The 14,625-nt window shown below is 45.2% G+C and overlaps 1 protein-coding gene across 7 annotated transcripts in view; it reads left to right on the forward strand.

Moving 5' to 3' along the window:
• The first annotated feature begins 416 nt into the window (after nucleotides 1-416).
• The window catches only part of ZBTB40 (zinc finger and BTB domain containing 40), a 75,225-nt gene continuing 61,016 nt past the window's right edge, over nucleotides 417-14,625 (forward strand). For 2 of the 7 annotated variants that reach the window (XM_072609231.1, XM_072609232.1), the window contains exon 1: nucleotides 417-674. The gene's annotated coding sequence lies outside the window, so the exon portion shown is untranslated. Of the gene's footprint in view, nucleotides 675-950; nucleotides 3,971-14,625 lie in introns of those variants that run through there. The other 5 variants (XM_072609225.1, XM_072609227.1, XM_072609229.1 and 2 more) reach the window with 4 other exon arrangements.

Here is a 14,625-nt window from a genome sequence, read left to right on the forward strand (position 1 = left end):
TGCCAGAGAGAGTGCGCGTGCGCAATGATGTCCGGTTTGAGGATCCGCGCGCTTGACTGTTTGTTTTGGCTCAAGACAGCTGGGGGCGGGGATTAGAATGTCTGTGCTCAGCAGTGATTGGATACAAATCAATCGTTCAACCAATCATATGAGCCCAAAGGCCGAGCCACTCCACCAATGGAGCGTTCCATTGCTTACAGACCCCGGATGACCCTTTACGAATCTGGGTGTTCCGTAGGCTCGGAGAAAACGTTTAAGTTAAACCGCCATTTGTCTCCACCCCCCACCCCCCACCCCCCGCCCCCCGCCCCAACACCACCCCGGCCAGGTTCCTTCCATAACTGGGCACGAAGCCCGCAGGGGGTGGGGCTGGGGACCTTTAAAAGAGCGCCAAAGGCCCGGCATCCTTCACTCGGCCCTTCTCCTCACGCACGTGACGCGGTGGACGTCGCGAACTCCGCGCGGCCCCCGCCTCCCCTCCCCTCTCCTCCCCTCGCCTCACAAGCCTCAAGATGGCGCAGCTCTGGCGGCCGCGGCGCTGTTGAATGGAGAAAGCTTTATTGTTCCCCGCGCCGCCGCCACCCTCCCATCGCCTCCTGGAGCCCGAGTGTTCGCGTGTCCCCCAAGCCGCTGTCAATAAAGAACAGACAGTTTGAATCGGCGGCGCCGAGCAGGTAACCATAGTGACGCGGGGCTGGGGCTCGGCCGCCTTGACCACCCTAGCTCCCGAGCGGGTTGGGGCCCCAAGGCGGAGCCGGGGCCTGGGGCCGGGCCTCGGGAGGCCTCGCCGGCGGGCGGCCCGGGCCTGAGCCTCCAAGCTGGACACCCACCCCCCGGCCCGGCCCGGGCCCAGGCCCTTTCTTATGCCCCGACCCAAGCACCCCAACGGCTCTTAGAGAAACCCGGGCTCGGACCCTGGGCTGTGCCCGTCCCTCCCCCCCCCCCCCCCCCCCCCCGGACCGCAGGAGGGACAGGCATTAGGTGTGATGCCCACAACCACGGCCTGTTACCACCCTTATTTGACTTGAGGAAACTGAGGCGGACAGTTCCCCAGGAAGCTCTGGGAGATCCCAGGCCATGGGACCGGGACCTGAGGGCGCATTGAGCCCCGCGCCTGCCTTGGACACACTGAGCAGGACATTTGGGGTCAGAGGAGATAAACACGTGGCGGTGTAGGATTCGCACCCAGGCCCTCGGACTTCCAACTCCAGGGCTCTTTGTAGAGACCCTGAGACGTGGGGGGAGCAGGGAGACTGTCCACCTCGGTGGAAAGCGCTCTGTCCACGCCCAAGTGCCTGGAAGTCCGGTACCCGGGACTCCTGGTGGACCCCTAGCTAGGCTGTGCCTTGGGTCGGGTGTGTGCGTGGCACCGGGCCCAGGCAGGGCACACAGGGGCCGCGAGCCAGGGCCTCACTTATTAGGGGGACTCCAGCCCGGGTGGACAAGGCCTGGCCATGAGGGATAGCCCTTACTAATGGATCTGCTGGGAAGTGCTCACCACCGGGCTGGGCAAGTCAGGGCAGGGCGGCCACCTGGGGAACCGGGAGCGGTGGAGGGCCCAACCCCATCTGGCTTCCTGTCCCGGGCACCAGGGATTTAGCTCTGGAGCAGGTTAATCCCTAACCTTAGAGGTATCTGAATCACTTCACCCGGAGGAGCCTCTCTTTCCTCTTGTGTAAAATAGGCTAATTCCTATAGAACCCACCTGGGGAGGTACGGGCTTGGGAGGTTCAAATGGGATCTCCAAAGATCTGTAAAAATGCCAGCTATTATTGCTTCCCTAGTGCAACTCTAAAGTTTACAAACAGCTTCACGTGCATGATCTCCCTCGAATGTAAGTAGGTAATAGGGCTGTGATTGTCCCTTGCTTTAAAGATAAAGAAACTTAAGACTTGGAGGGAAGTGACTTGCTCAGGGTCACATATCTTGAGGTATGAGCTGTGGGAATTCAGATTCTGACTCCTGACTTCAAGTGCATCTAGGGCCCTTTCTGCTATTCCTGCCTGCCTGGACCTCAAATTCCTCCTTTGTAAGATGACGGAGATGGTCAGCTAGTCAGTAAACATTTGTTAAGCATCCGGTATGTGCCAGGCTTAGTGCTAAGCCCTGGGGATAGAAAGCACGGTTTAAAAATATTTTTTTTCCCTTCTTTCAAGGAGTGTGTCACATTCTTTAAAGTCCCTTCTAGCCCTGCCATGCCTTGATTGAAGGCAGGGATGGTCACCGTCTTGTTTGCTTTTGAAGGGATCTGAGCCATGTTTTGTGGTCCTATTAAGATATGACTTTTAAAGAGCCATGACATTGTTTTGATGTACCACCTTGCATTCTTCCCATGATTTTTTCTGTGAGTCTTCTCACTGAGCCACATGCTTCATGGCCTCTCCAGGCCTGGCCTCCTGTGCCTGTCTTTCCATAACCCTTCCAGAGAGGATTTTACCACCATGACTGGATGGTTTACTCTGGTCCATTTTTAGTATTTTGGGGAGTTACCAGGATAAGTCTCTGGCTATCTACTAGCCAGTGTCTCGGTATTGCCTTTCTTGCTTATATAGTTTAGAGCTGAAAGGGTTGGTGAAGGTCACCCATTCTGACCCCTCATTTTTACAGATGTGGCAGTAGGCCTAGGCAGGTAAAATGTTTGCCTGAGGTTGTCACTGTGTGGCTTTGCATTGTCCTTTGGTCTACTTATAATGTTGATTCTTCTGAGGTTGTGGTATTGCATGAACTGTAGCCATACATACATAGATTTTTTTTTGTTCACACCAGAGGTATTTAACATTTTCACACACTACAGATTTGTACTATGCCTGGCACATAGCACTTTATAAATACTTGTTTACTGATACCACATTTATCCATCTTATTAATTTCCACAAAGTAACACAATAGAAGGACCGAATAATTATTTGTCCTGTCCAGAAGACCCTTATTTTAATCACATGTTTGGCCTTGTACCTGGATAGAATGTTCAAAGGGAGTCTTCTCTCATTGGCTCATTAGTGAAATGAATTTATTGATGCCTTGCAAAGCAAGGGAAGTCTGAGGAAGAGGTCTAGAAGCACAGGGAGCAGAGCTAGGAGGAGAGCATGGTGGCAGCAAAAGGTGAGAAGCAGGAAGACAAAGAATGAAATAGGTCACTCCAAGAAGAGAGGAAGATGGATGGAGGTGGAGCTGGCTGAACACATCTCCAGGACTTTTAGGTCATTGTTCACAGCACCGTAGACTTAGCGCTGGAAGGGATCCTAGCTATCATTCTAATCAAGTGGTTTTCAGAGTCTTCCGATGACTCCTGGGGATCTAGGGGGTCCTCAAAGTCAAAACTATGTTCCTAACAATAATTAAGATATTTTGATTTCTAATATGGTAAATATTGTTAGATGGAGCCCACATAAACAAAAGATCTTAGGAGGTGGGAGCAGAAAACTTGAGCTGCTCTTCTATTCCAGTACCCTTGGAGGGGAAACAGATGACCAAAGAGGTCAGTGCCTTGTCCTAGGGCACTCAAGTAGAAAATTGCAAAGTTGAGATTTGAACCCAAATTCTTTGACTTTAAATCCTTGGCTCTTTTTTGCTTTTATTCCCAAGGCTCTAAGTTTGTTCCCTGTGGGATCCCTACCCCCCAATTACCTGCTCCCCCCTCCTAAGAAATACATTGTTATAAGTCTATTCCATATTTGTCCTTAAAAACTATTGTTATATAGTTATTCAGCAATTTAGTCATTTATTAAGCCCCTACAGTGTGCAAAATACCATGCTAGGCAAGAGGGGAGACACAAAGTGTAAATTTAACACATTTCTAGTAGGGACATCAACTACACCGATGAAACATTCAGACTTATTAACTATGTGCATGTGCTGAGCCCTGAGCAGAGTTCCAGGAATGGAAAAGCAAGCGCAAGCGATTCCCTCTGTCTCCCAGAACCGCTGTGGTCTCCCTCCAGGAAGCTGCGTCTGACCTTCCCAGCTGCTAGTGAGTGCTCCTTGTTTCTCAGTTCTCCTTGTACTGTGTTTGTTTGTGAATATGTTACATTAACTTTGTTTCCTGTTCCCGCCTCTTCTTGGTCAGATGTAACCTAAAAGGCAGAGACTTTCAGTTTTGACTTTGTATCCCTAGCATCTGGCACTGTGCTTGCTACATTAGTTGTTCAGTTGTTTTCAGTCCTGTGTGACTCTCCTGATCCTATTTGAGGTTTTCTTGGCAAAGATACTGGAAGGGTTTGTCATTTCCTTTTCCAGCTCATTTGAGGTGAAGAAACCAAAGCAAATAGGGTGAAGGGACTTGCCCAAGGTCACCCAGCTAGTAAGTGTCTGAAGCCAGACTTGAACTCAGAAAGAGTCTTCCTGACTCCAGGCCTAGTTCTCTATCCACTGCATTACCTGATTTCTCTGCTTGGCACATACCATTAACTTATAAATGTTAAATGTTGAAAACAAGAATCAAAAGAATCCCTCCTCCTTGAGGAGTTAGGGATATGATGCACATATGCCTCCAGGAACAAATACAAAACGCTCTGTTTGGCATTCCAGGTCTTTCCTAACCATACCCCCTCCTACCTTTCCAGTCTTCTTACACCTTACTCCCCCCATGTACTCTTTCTTTCAGTGACACTGGTCTCTTGGCTGTTCCTCAACAGGCTGCTCTATCTCTAGGCTTTGGGCCTTTTCTCTGTCTGTCCCCCATGCCTGGAACACCCTCCCTCCTCTGCTCTGACTACTGACTTCTCTGTCTTCCTTTAAGTCCCAACTAAAATCCCACCCTCCAAAGGAAACCTTCCCCAACCCCTCTTAATTCCATGCTTTTGTTGTATATAGTTTGTTTCTGTGTGGTTGTTTTAGGGGCAGGTAGGTGGTACAGTGGATAGAGCAGCAGGTCTGGAGTCAGGGAGACTCATCTTGGTTAGTTCAAATCCAGCCTCAAATAGTTATTAGCTGTGTGTCCCTGGGCAAGTCACTTCTCCTTGTTAGTCTCAGTTTCCTCATCTGTAAAATGAACTGGAGAAGGAAACAACAAAGTGCTCCATTACCTTTGCTAAGAAAACCCCAAATGGGGTCACTCGGAGTCGGACACAACACAAAAACAAATATGTTTGTTTGCACGTTGTCTCCTCCATTAGCCTCCCTTAGCTTCTTGAGGGCAGGTACAGTATCTGGCATATAGTAGGTGCTTAATAAATGTTTACTGAATGAAGTGCTGTGTGAAGGCAAAGGGAAACCTGAGGGGGAAAACATTAGCTGTATGTGGCTGCTTTGGAATTCTAATAGATTTTTATTATTTAGATACCTGTGTATTGCTTGCTAGAGAAAACTGCCCAAGTATGGACCCCAGCTATAGGTGATTTGGAGTGCTGATTGTTTACAGTCGGCCAAAGATAAAACTTATAGTTATTTCTCTTGAAGCAGAATGCAGTTCTATAGAGCCAGATTTTTTTCTTCAGCCTTCCTCCCATTCTTTTAAAATAATTTTATTGACACCCCCATTTTAGAGAGAAACTCATGCAAAAATAATTTAATTTTCTTCTAAACTAATTGTAGAACCCTCTAGTCAAAGCATTTCTCATAATTTTAGCCAGTTAATCCCTACGCTTCAGTTCACAAGACCACATGCTTGGAAATGGTGATTAAAATCACAGCTCACAGTCTCATGGGTGAGGTTGATGGGTCACAAATAGCTGTGATACTGTAAGATAAATGTAGGGAATAATCTGGGAAAATGTTATAGGAAACTGAGGCAAGATCTTTGACCTTGAGGTTAGGAAAGGAAGTTGAGCCTTCATCTCATTTTGCAGTGCCCTGCTCAGACTTACTGCTTAATGTTTACGGAGTCAGTTTCTAAAAATTATTGCTGTCTTTTGTTCTTCCATCCCCTTTAGCCAGTCTATATTAGACAAGAGAGCTGACCTGGGAACTAGAAAGACCCAGGTTCAAGGCCCACCTCTGACACGTCCTGGCTATGTGCCCTTTGACAGGACACCTAATATCTCTGCTCTGGTCAACTCTTAAGACTGTAAGCTACAGAAAAGGTGCTCACCTACATTGATGGAGGGAGTTCCCAATACTGAGGAAATCATGGGTCAGGTCCTTCCTTGTTCCTCTCCCATTTCCCAGTATATTTCTCCCACACCATTCTTTGTCATTGTGAGTAAAAAGCAAAGGAAAAAACTCTTGAATAACATTAACACCTCAGCCATGACAGAGACCATGTAGGAGAGAAATCAGAGGACTTGGGTTTGCATCTATGTCTGATACTTCCGGGCAAGTCATGTAATCTCCAGAGGACTTAGCTTCCTCCTCTGCCAAATGAAGGGGTTGGCCTGCATGGACTCTGAGATCCCTCCCAGTTGTGGAGCTATGCAGTATTCTACACTCATAGTACTTCCCGTCTACAAAGAAGTGCATTTTATACATTGAGTTCAGTTTTAATTTTTTCCTTTTAGTTTATATTGTTGTTATTGTGCATAGTGTTCTGGTTCTAGTCACCTTTTATCAGTTCATGTCTTTCTTTGCTCCCCTGAAGTCTTCATATTCATTGTTTGTTACAGCGCAGTAATATTCCTTTACATTTATTCCCCACAATTTGTTTTGCCATTTCCCAGTTGATGGGCATTGCTTTGTTTCCAATTCTTAGCTACACAAAGTGCTCCTATAAGTGTGTGTGTGTGTGTGTGTGTGTGTGTGTGTGTGTGTGTGTGTGTGTGTGTGTGTGTGTGTGTATATATATATATATATATATAGCACCTTTTTAACTTTTGACCTCCTTGGATTTTATGCTTTTCAGTGGGATTTCTGAGTCAGATTGCTTTATGGAATGGTTAGACAAAGTTTGCAAAGTACTTAGTTCACAAGACCTCAGTGATCTAGGTAACCAAAATACTATCTTAACAGATGAAGAAATGAGGTCTTAGGAATATAGATTTAGAAATAGAAAGCAGAAATATAACCCGCATCTTACACATAAGGAAACTGAAGTTCAGAGAGGGTAAATGAATTACCCAAGGTCACACCATTGAGAGGTCATCTGACTCCAAATCTTGCACTATACCATGCTGACTTAGTGCCTTGCTCATAGCCATACAATTGATACAGGTTCAGAACTTGTTCTGGAACTTGGATCTCCTTAGGATTACTCAAAATTTCTGGGTTTGAAGGCACTTCAGATAGCATCAAGCTGAGTGTTGTATATTCCTTTTCCAAAAGCCCTGGCTAAAAAGGAAAAAGAAAAGAAAGAAAAAAGAATCTTAGAAGCATTTTAAGGAAATATGTAGAAGAGACCAGAAGGAAGCGCAAGCAAGTGGGACAGCTTTGAAAGTTATGTGTTAAATTTGTTATATATTATATGTTACAATATCAAGGAAAAGCAAGCTATAAGTAATAGATTCATAGTTTCATGTGTAATCTTTTTTTGTTCTACATTGTATATGGAAATCTTTATTTTATGTGGTATTTGCCAAGCTCAGGATTATTTTTTTTAAAACCCTGGCTAGTAGTTTGCTGAAAGCTTTACCTCCCCTAGTAAGAGAGAACTGTGCAGTCTGTTCATTCCATCTTTGGACAGCTATATTTGAGGGAGACAGCCAGGCCTAAGAAGATTCCTGGTAACACCAGGGCAGATCATCATTGTCAAATTACCAACTAAAACTATATTGATATAAAGGATCCACTCAAACCTAAAATAACAAAGACATTCAGTGCTCGATTTTTGCTTTGTGTTATAGTCTCCAGAGTTGCCTGTGGGGAAAGTGAAAGGATCAGGGTCTTTCCTCAGGTCCGATAGGCAGCATGGGTTAGGAGACCCCAAAGTCAGACCCCACCACCACTTTTTTTATTTCAATAATTCAGTATTTTTCAGCTCTTAAGGATCCAGCCTAAATCTGTCTCTTACTTGGCTCTCTGGACCCAAGGAGAACAAATTTGACCCCTCTTCCACATCGTGACCCCTCAGATATGTAAAGACAGCACCCTTGTCTCTTATGGTTTCTCTTCTTCAGGCCAAATATCCAAAATCCTTTCAGTTGGTCCTTGTGGGGCATGAGCTTGAGGCCCTTCACCATCCTGGTCTGTCTCCTCTGGTTTTTAAAAGAAATGTATACCTTGAATAGTTGAGTAAATGAAGCAGCTCAACAGACGTCTATGGGGGTGACATTTGCCATTGTGGGAATGAGGGATGATAGGAGCAAAGGCACAGAGATGGGAATGAATGGAGGCCCGGAGAGGAGCTCTGGTCACAAGAGTACATGTGCCCATAGTGGGAGCTGAGACTGTTCAGGTTTGGTTTTGGTCAGATTATAGAGGGCACTCAATGCCAGGCTGAGGAGTTTGTGCTTGAAACTTTCTTCCTGGGCAGCCAGGGGCATGATTCATTTTAGGCTTGTGCTAAAGGGGGATAATGCTAGCACCTTCCAGGATTGTGGTTAGGATGAGAGGAGAGAATATTTGTAAAATGCTTTACAAACCCTGAACTACTCCCTAAATACCAACTATTATTATTGTGCTGGGAAAATGGTGGCCAGAGGCAGCACGCTAGTGGATAGAGCTCTGGCTTCAAATCCTGTCTCCGAAACATCCTGGGCAGGGCAGTTTGCTCTCCAACGCTCTAAGCAGCTCTATGAGACTACAAATCAGTTGCAGAGTAGGTGGTGACCTACATTGATAGAGGGGATTTCCTTATCTTGAGGGAGTTCCCTCTATCTGTCCTCTGTCCCCCAGAATTTAAAAAAAATATTGATTATTAAAGAAAACTTTCAGAAGTAGCATAATCTGTTGTCAAGTGCTTAATGTGGAGTCAGAGGGTCTGGGTGTGAATTCTAGTTCTGTCTTTTACTTTCTCTCCTTTCTTTTTCTCTCTATCCTTTCTCTGTCTCTTCCTTTCCCCCTTCCTTCATCCATCCATCCATTCATGGATCTAGAGCTAGAGAGAACCCTAGAAGATATCTGGTCCAACCCTTTCATTTTACGGATGAAGAAACTGAGGCCCAAGGTAATTAAATGACTTCTCCAAGGTCAGAAAGACAGTAAATGCCAGAGGAGGGATTTGAACCCAGTTCCTCTGCAGAGCCAATTGCCATTCCCCTGTACTAAGCTGTCTTCCCTAGATAACCTCTCATGTCCTTCCTAACTCCACATTTATGATTTTGTAGTTGTGTGTAGATGAGAAGTAACAGGTTTTTTGAACTGTCTAAAATGGGATGCTGGGTTTTGGGGTTTTTGTTTTAAGCCAATGTGAAAAATTATGCTGAGGCCATAATAGATGAAGAGAGTACTATAGAAAGAACAGAAATTTAAAGTTTTGACTTGAAACTGTATCTAGAAACCATCTTGCAGATGTCATCAGAAGCTATAATCCAACCTAGCAAATGGAGTAAAAGTGGCCTGCTAACACAAAGTAAAAAAGCAAGCCTTGAATTTCTTTGCTGTTTTGGGTTTGGATGGGCCCTTCACATTCACATCAGTACAGCGTTACTTGATGATTGAGTCGGCTGGGTTTTGAGCCAGAGAGTAGGTGATGACCCTTGCTTGGCAGGATGATGGAAAGCCCTGGAGGAAGAGCCAGGGCAGCCAATGTGTTTTTCAATCTATTTTATTTCAGTTCAAAGCGACATTGCAAACGGACAGCCCAGGAAAACAAGCCACACTTTGGCAATACTCTGCTGCTTTTGGAGATTGAGGAGGATTGGGTATAACCAGACTGTGGCTTGTTTTCTCGGACTCTCTGTCTGCAATGGTGCTTTGAACTGAAATAAAATAGATTGAAAAACAAATTGGTATGCCCTGGTGTTTCAGGCTGAGTATTTACATTATGCTTCTGGAGCACTGCCTGTACCAGCAGCACCCTGGGGGAAGGCAGGGACCTCTTGGCCTCTCTCAAACTCTTCAAGAGAGTAAGCACTTTGATTTGGGGGAAGGAAATTGAATTGGGATATGTGGTTTCCTGGATCTCCAATAACCTGCTTTTCAAAGGCATCATCTTGGATAATGAGGGGAAAAGCAAGCTGCTAAGCACATTGAGAAAAGTATTAAAATAATGTTAAGGGCATTTAAATTCAGTGATAAGATTGTCACTCTCCAACTTGGTAGATTGGTTTAGCAGTGAATGTGAAGGATTATGCTTGGTTTTGGCTCTCCTCTGGCCCTTAAGGAGAAGTGACTAAGCTAGAGAAAACTAACTTTCATGGCATTTCCCTCTTATTTGTGATTTAAGTCAAAATCAGGACACCAAGCATGTAATTTAATGAGATTAATAAAATTTTAGTATGTTCTTGATGTAACTTATGTATTGACATCCCTAAAGACTGAATTTGTTCTCACAGAAATGTGGCTGGAGCCACATTGTTGTAGTTCATAGGATTATTGAATTTAGAGCTTGAAAAGACCTTAGAAATCACTTAGTCCAAACCTGTCATTTTACAGTTGAGGAAACTAAGGCCCATAGCAGCTGTGACTTGCCTGAGACCAGACTCCACACACAGGGTGCTAAGTTTCTTCCTAGTGCCCTTCATGCGATCCTGTGAAGGCTCCATGATTCCCTCAGTTAGAGAAGGCACTTTATTCACTGACACCTTCTCATCTAGCTCCTCTTGTTTGCTATGATTTTTTCATCTGTGTACACACACACACACATACGTACATACATACAACTCACTCTGGCATTCAAATCTTTGGTCACGTGCTATACCCTATAAATACCAGCCATGTATCTTTTCGTTCTCCTTTGGGCCATTTGTAATTTTAATTCTTCCAAGAGTCACAGCTCTGTAGAGTCACAAATTTAGAGCTGTATGGGGCCTCAGAGGTCACCTAGTCCAACTTCCTTATTTTATAGATAAGAAAATTGAAGCCCAGAGAAATTACAATTTGCCCAAACTTACCAGTGGACAAAATTGGGATTAGAACTCAGAGTTAAGAGAGCACCTAGCTAGCTGCCACTGGTGAATTTAGGTTATCTGACCCAGGTGATCTACATTCTTGGAAGTGAAAGAGCTAGCAAATATGGCTGCTCAGGGGAGAGAGTCCCTTGGATTGATTGGTTTTGCTGATTTATAAATTCTTTTTCCTCTAAAAAAAAAATCTTTGTCATGAGAGTTGATTCCCTGGAACTGAATCTGAAGTGGGAGGTAGGGAAGAAACACGAATTTATTAAGTACCTACTATGTGCCAGGCACTATCATGTGATCCTCACAATAACCCTGGGAGGTAGGTGCTGTTATTGTGCTCATTTTTCAGAGATGAAACTGAGGCAGACAAAAGTTAAATGGCTTGCCCAGAGTCATACAGCTAATAAATGTCTGATGCTGGATTTGACCTAAGGTCTTCCTGACTCCAGGTCCAAGGTGCTATGGCTAAGGAATGAGATACTGGGGAAAACCTAGGCAATAAAAGGTGGTAGTATTTTTAATAAGAAAGATATTAGAGAAAGGGAATAGTATCACAGGATTAGAGAAGAGTAAAGGCCCATGTTTTCAAAAAAGGAGAAAACAGAGTGCAAACTATAGGCCATTGAGCTTGACTGTCTGTGATAGTATATTCAGGTGGATTTGGAACTGTTGAATAGTCATCCTTCCTAGCTTTTATTACAACTTTAAAGTTCTCTATGTAGAGTGTCGCAATCATCTGTGCTTTTGGCTTATGCTATTGAACATCACAAAATTAGAAGGGCCATGTGGACAGTCTCAGGTGGGTAAAGGTGAGGACTTCTAAACCTTAGAGTTCTCATGAGGCCCCCCAGGGAACAGCAGGGAATTAAGGTGTGAGACCGAGCTATCTCGTGCATTTCCGCCTCTTCCCGTGAGAAAAGTGCTGGGAGAGAGCATCCCCACCCTCGAGATTGGCCCTGATCTGAGCACACCTATTGTTATCTAACAGGCACGGTTATTCAGGTGCAAATTATGCGGCCAGAGAGCTTAAGTAGGGTCAGGAAAGCCTGAAGGCACTCTTAGCGCTGAGGGACCCTTACAGGACAGAAGGCCCCTCTCCCCTCTCTCCCCACTTCCACTTCTGCTTTCATTCTCTTACTGTAAGATCTTTGCCTCCTTGGGAGATTTTTCTCTCTCCTAAGGAAGAGTTCCCCCTGCACATGTAACCAAGACCCTGATTAAAGCCTAACCCTTGTTCAACTCTGGAAAGTCTCTTCTTTCATACGTTTATCCGGTTTGGCCAGCCGAAGACCTGCGATAGGTAAGGTAAGACTCGGGTAGCCCTCAGGCCTCTAGGCCTGGCAGTTGGCGCATTCCAAACAGGGACAAGTGCAGATATCCTGGGTGGTTGGGACACCCGGAAGGGGCTGTGAAAGACGCGAGTCCCGAATCCTAGATTCGGAAGGAGAGAAAGAGTGAGTAGCTTCCCACACCCATGGGAAAAGGGCAGGGATGGGGAATCAATTGCCAGTAATAAAGCCAGAGGAACAGGAGGTCTGGGCTAAGATACTTTACAGGGAATGCAGGGAGGCAGGGGTCACTATAGAGTTAAACGACCTCCGAGAATTTTGTAAAAGGATTTGGAAGGTCTCTCCCTGGCTCGAGCAGACCAGAATATCAAGAGAAAGATGGGGAGCAGTCTGAGAACAAATGACCGCTTATGAACAACAATGCCCCGGGGAGCTGGAGGATTTAGATTTCCTGATATTCGGTGTGATTAAAAGCCTTTTGGAAGGCCCGGAGAGACCAGGGCGGGATTGGAATGAGAGTGGAAGCGGAGAGAGGGGAGGGGAGAACCCTGGCAAGCAGAAAGTTAAGGAGTGTAGAGAAAAAATAGGTTCGGAGCTCCATCTAGCAGATGGGAAAGGCGAGGCAGGGGAGAATACACCGTGTCTTCCCTCTGTGCCTCCTTATAGCATGCTCCATTGGTCAGACAGTCCAGGGCCACAGTCCAGTTTGGAAAAGGGAATACGAAAGGCCATAGAGAATGGAGAAGACGTAGGGACATTCCCTGTGCTAGAAATAGCGGACCCCAGTGTCCCCGGTGGGGTTTGGAGGAGCCACATACCCATAGAGTGGAAGAGAGTAGCGACTCTCAAAGAGGCTTGTACCAAGCACGGCCGCAATTCACCCTTTGTCATAGCCATGCTTGAGACTCTCAGTGGTCAGTTCATTCTGACTCCTAATGACTGGAAGAGCTTAGCCAGAGCCTGCCTTACCCCTGGGCAGAATGTGATTTGGGTGTCAGAATTTTCTCAGAAGGTAAAGAGCACTACCAGTGGGCTGGGGGCTCAGGCCCCCCAGGCTTATCAGCAATTTACAGGAACAGGGCAGTTTGAAGCTACAGGAAATCAATTACAGTACTCGGCCGCCGATTATGTCTTGATTGCCGGAATGGCTATTGCCGCCTGGAAGGATAGCCTCTAAGACACTATTAAGATCCAAAGGTCTTGAAGAGACTTGGAACATTGGACTGAATCTAACTAAGTGAAATTTAGTAGAGATAAATGTAAAGTTTTATACTTGGGTTAAAAAGATCAACTTCATGTGTGCAAGCAGTTTGTCTAAAGAAGATCTGGGAATTTTTGTGAATTGAAAGCTCAGGATGAGTCAACAGTGATGGGGAAGCCAAAAAGCTCATGCAATTTTGGACCGTGTGAAGGGACACATGACTTCCAAGGGTAAGTAGTCATCATCCCAATTTACTTTGACCTGGTCAGACAACATCTGGAATATTATACAGTTCTGGGCAGCACAGTTCTATGAAGGATAGTACTGAGTTTGTACTGTGGAGGATGAAGACCTTGAATCTATGCCATTTGGGTTTCATTAGAAGGAACTGGGATGTAGAGATTCATGCATTTTGATATCTGTCTTCAAATATTTGGAATGTTGTCACATGGTAGAGGGATTGCACTTGTTCTTGTCTGGCCTCAGAAAATAGAACTAGGAAAAGTGAGTGGAACTTCCAGTTCTCCCACAGGAGAATGGGCTGCCTCATAGTGTAGTGGTTTTCTTCCTCGTTGGAAGTCTTCAAGCAGGGGCTTGATGACCGCTTGTTAACATGTTGTATGGTTGATACCAGTTGGCTGCTGAGGTCCTCTCAGAATCTTAAAATTCTATGAATCTGTCCTCTGACTCAACGTCCATTTCACCATGCTCTTTTTTGAAAAGGCAACATCCAGTTGCCTGGATAAAATAACATCTTATTTTGGGAAAGAAGAAATAGCTTTTTATGTCTTATTTATTTTGATTTAATTTTGATGCATAGAAGATCAGAGATGAAAGGATCTTGGGATTTACTCTTAACTGCATCATTTTATAGATGAGGAAACTAAGAACCAGAAAGATTAACTTGGGTAAAGTCTCAGAACTGAGACTTCCACTCAGGTCTTTGTGTAGAAGGCCTGCCTCTCAGTTCTTTCAGCGTGCTCCCTGCCACTGAGACAAAGAGATGACAGTAACTCAGAAACTCTTGAAAAATAATTCAAAATTTTGTGCTACTCATTAGTTTAGGCTTAATATGAGACTAAGTAGGGAAGTTGGATGTTAAGTGTAGCCCTGTTGGGCATCATACCAGCCCTGTCTCCTGAAAGACAGGTGAAGCACGTAACATTCCAGTGCCAGGCCCTGTTGGTACCTGGTTTTCAAGGTGTCTCTTCCATTAGATTGTGGGCAAGGGCAGGGACTATTTTTGCCTTTCTTTGTATCCCCATCA

Source organism: Notamacropus eugenii, chromosome 5 (genome assembly GCF_028372415.1).
Source record: "Notamacropus eugenii isolate mMacEug1 chromosome 5, mMacEug1.pri_v2, whole genome shotgun sequence".
In the NCBI taxonomy this organism is placed as follows: Eukaryota; Metazoa; Chordata; class Mammalia; order Diprotodontia; family Macropodidae; genus Notamacropus; species Notamacropus eugenii.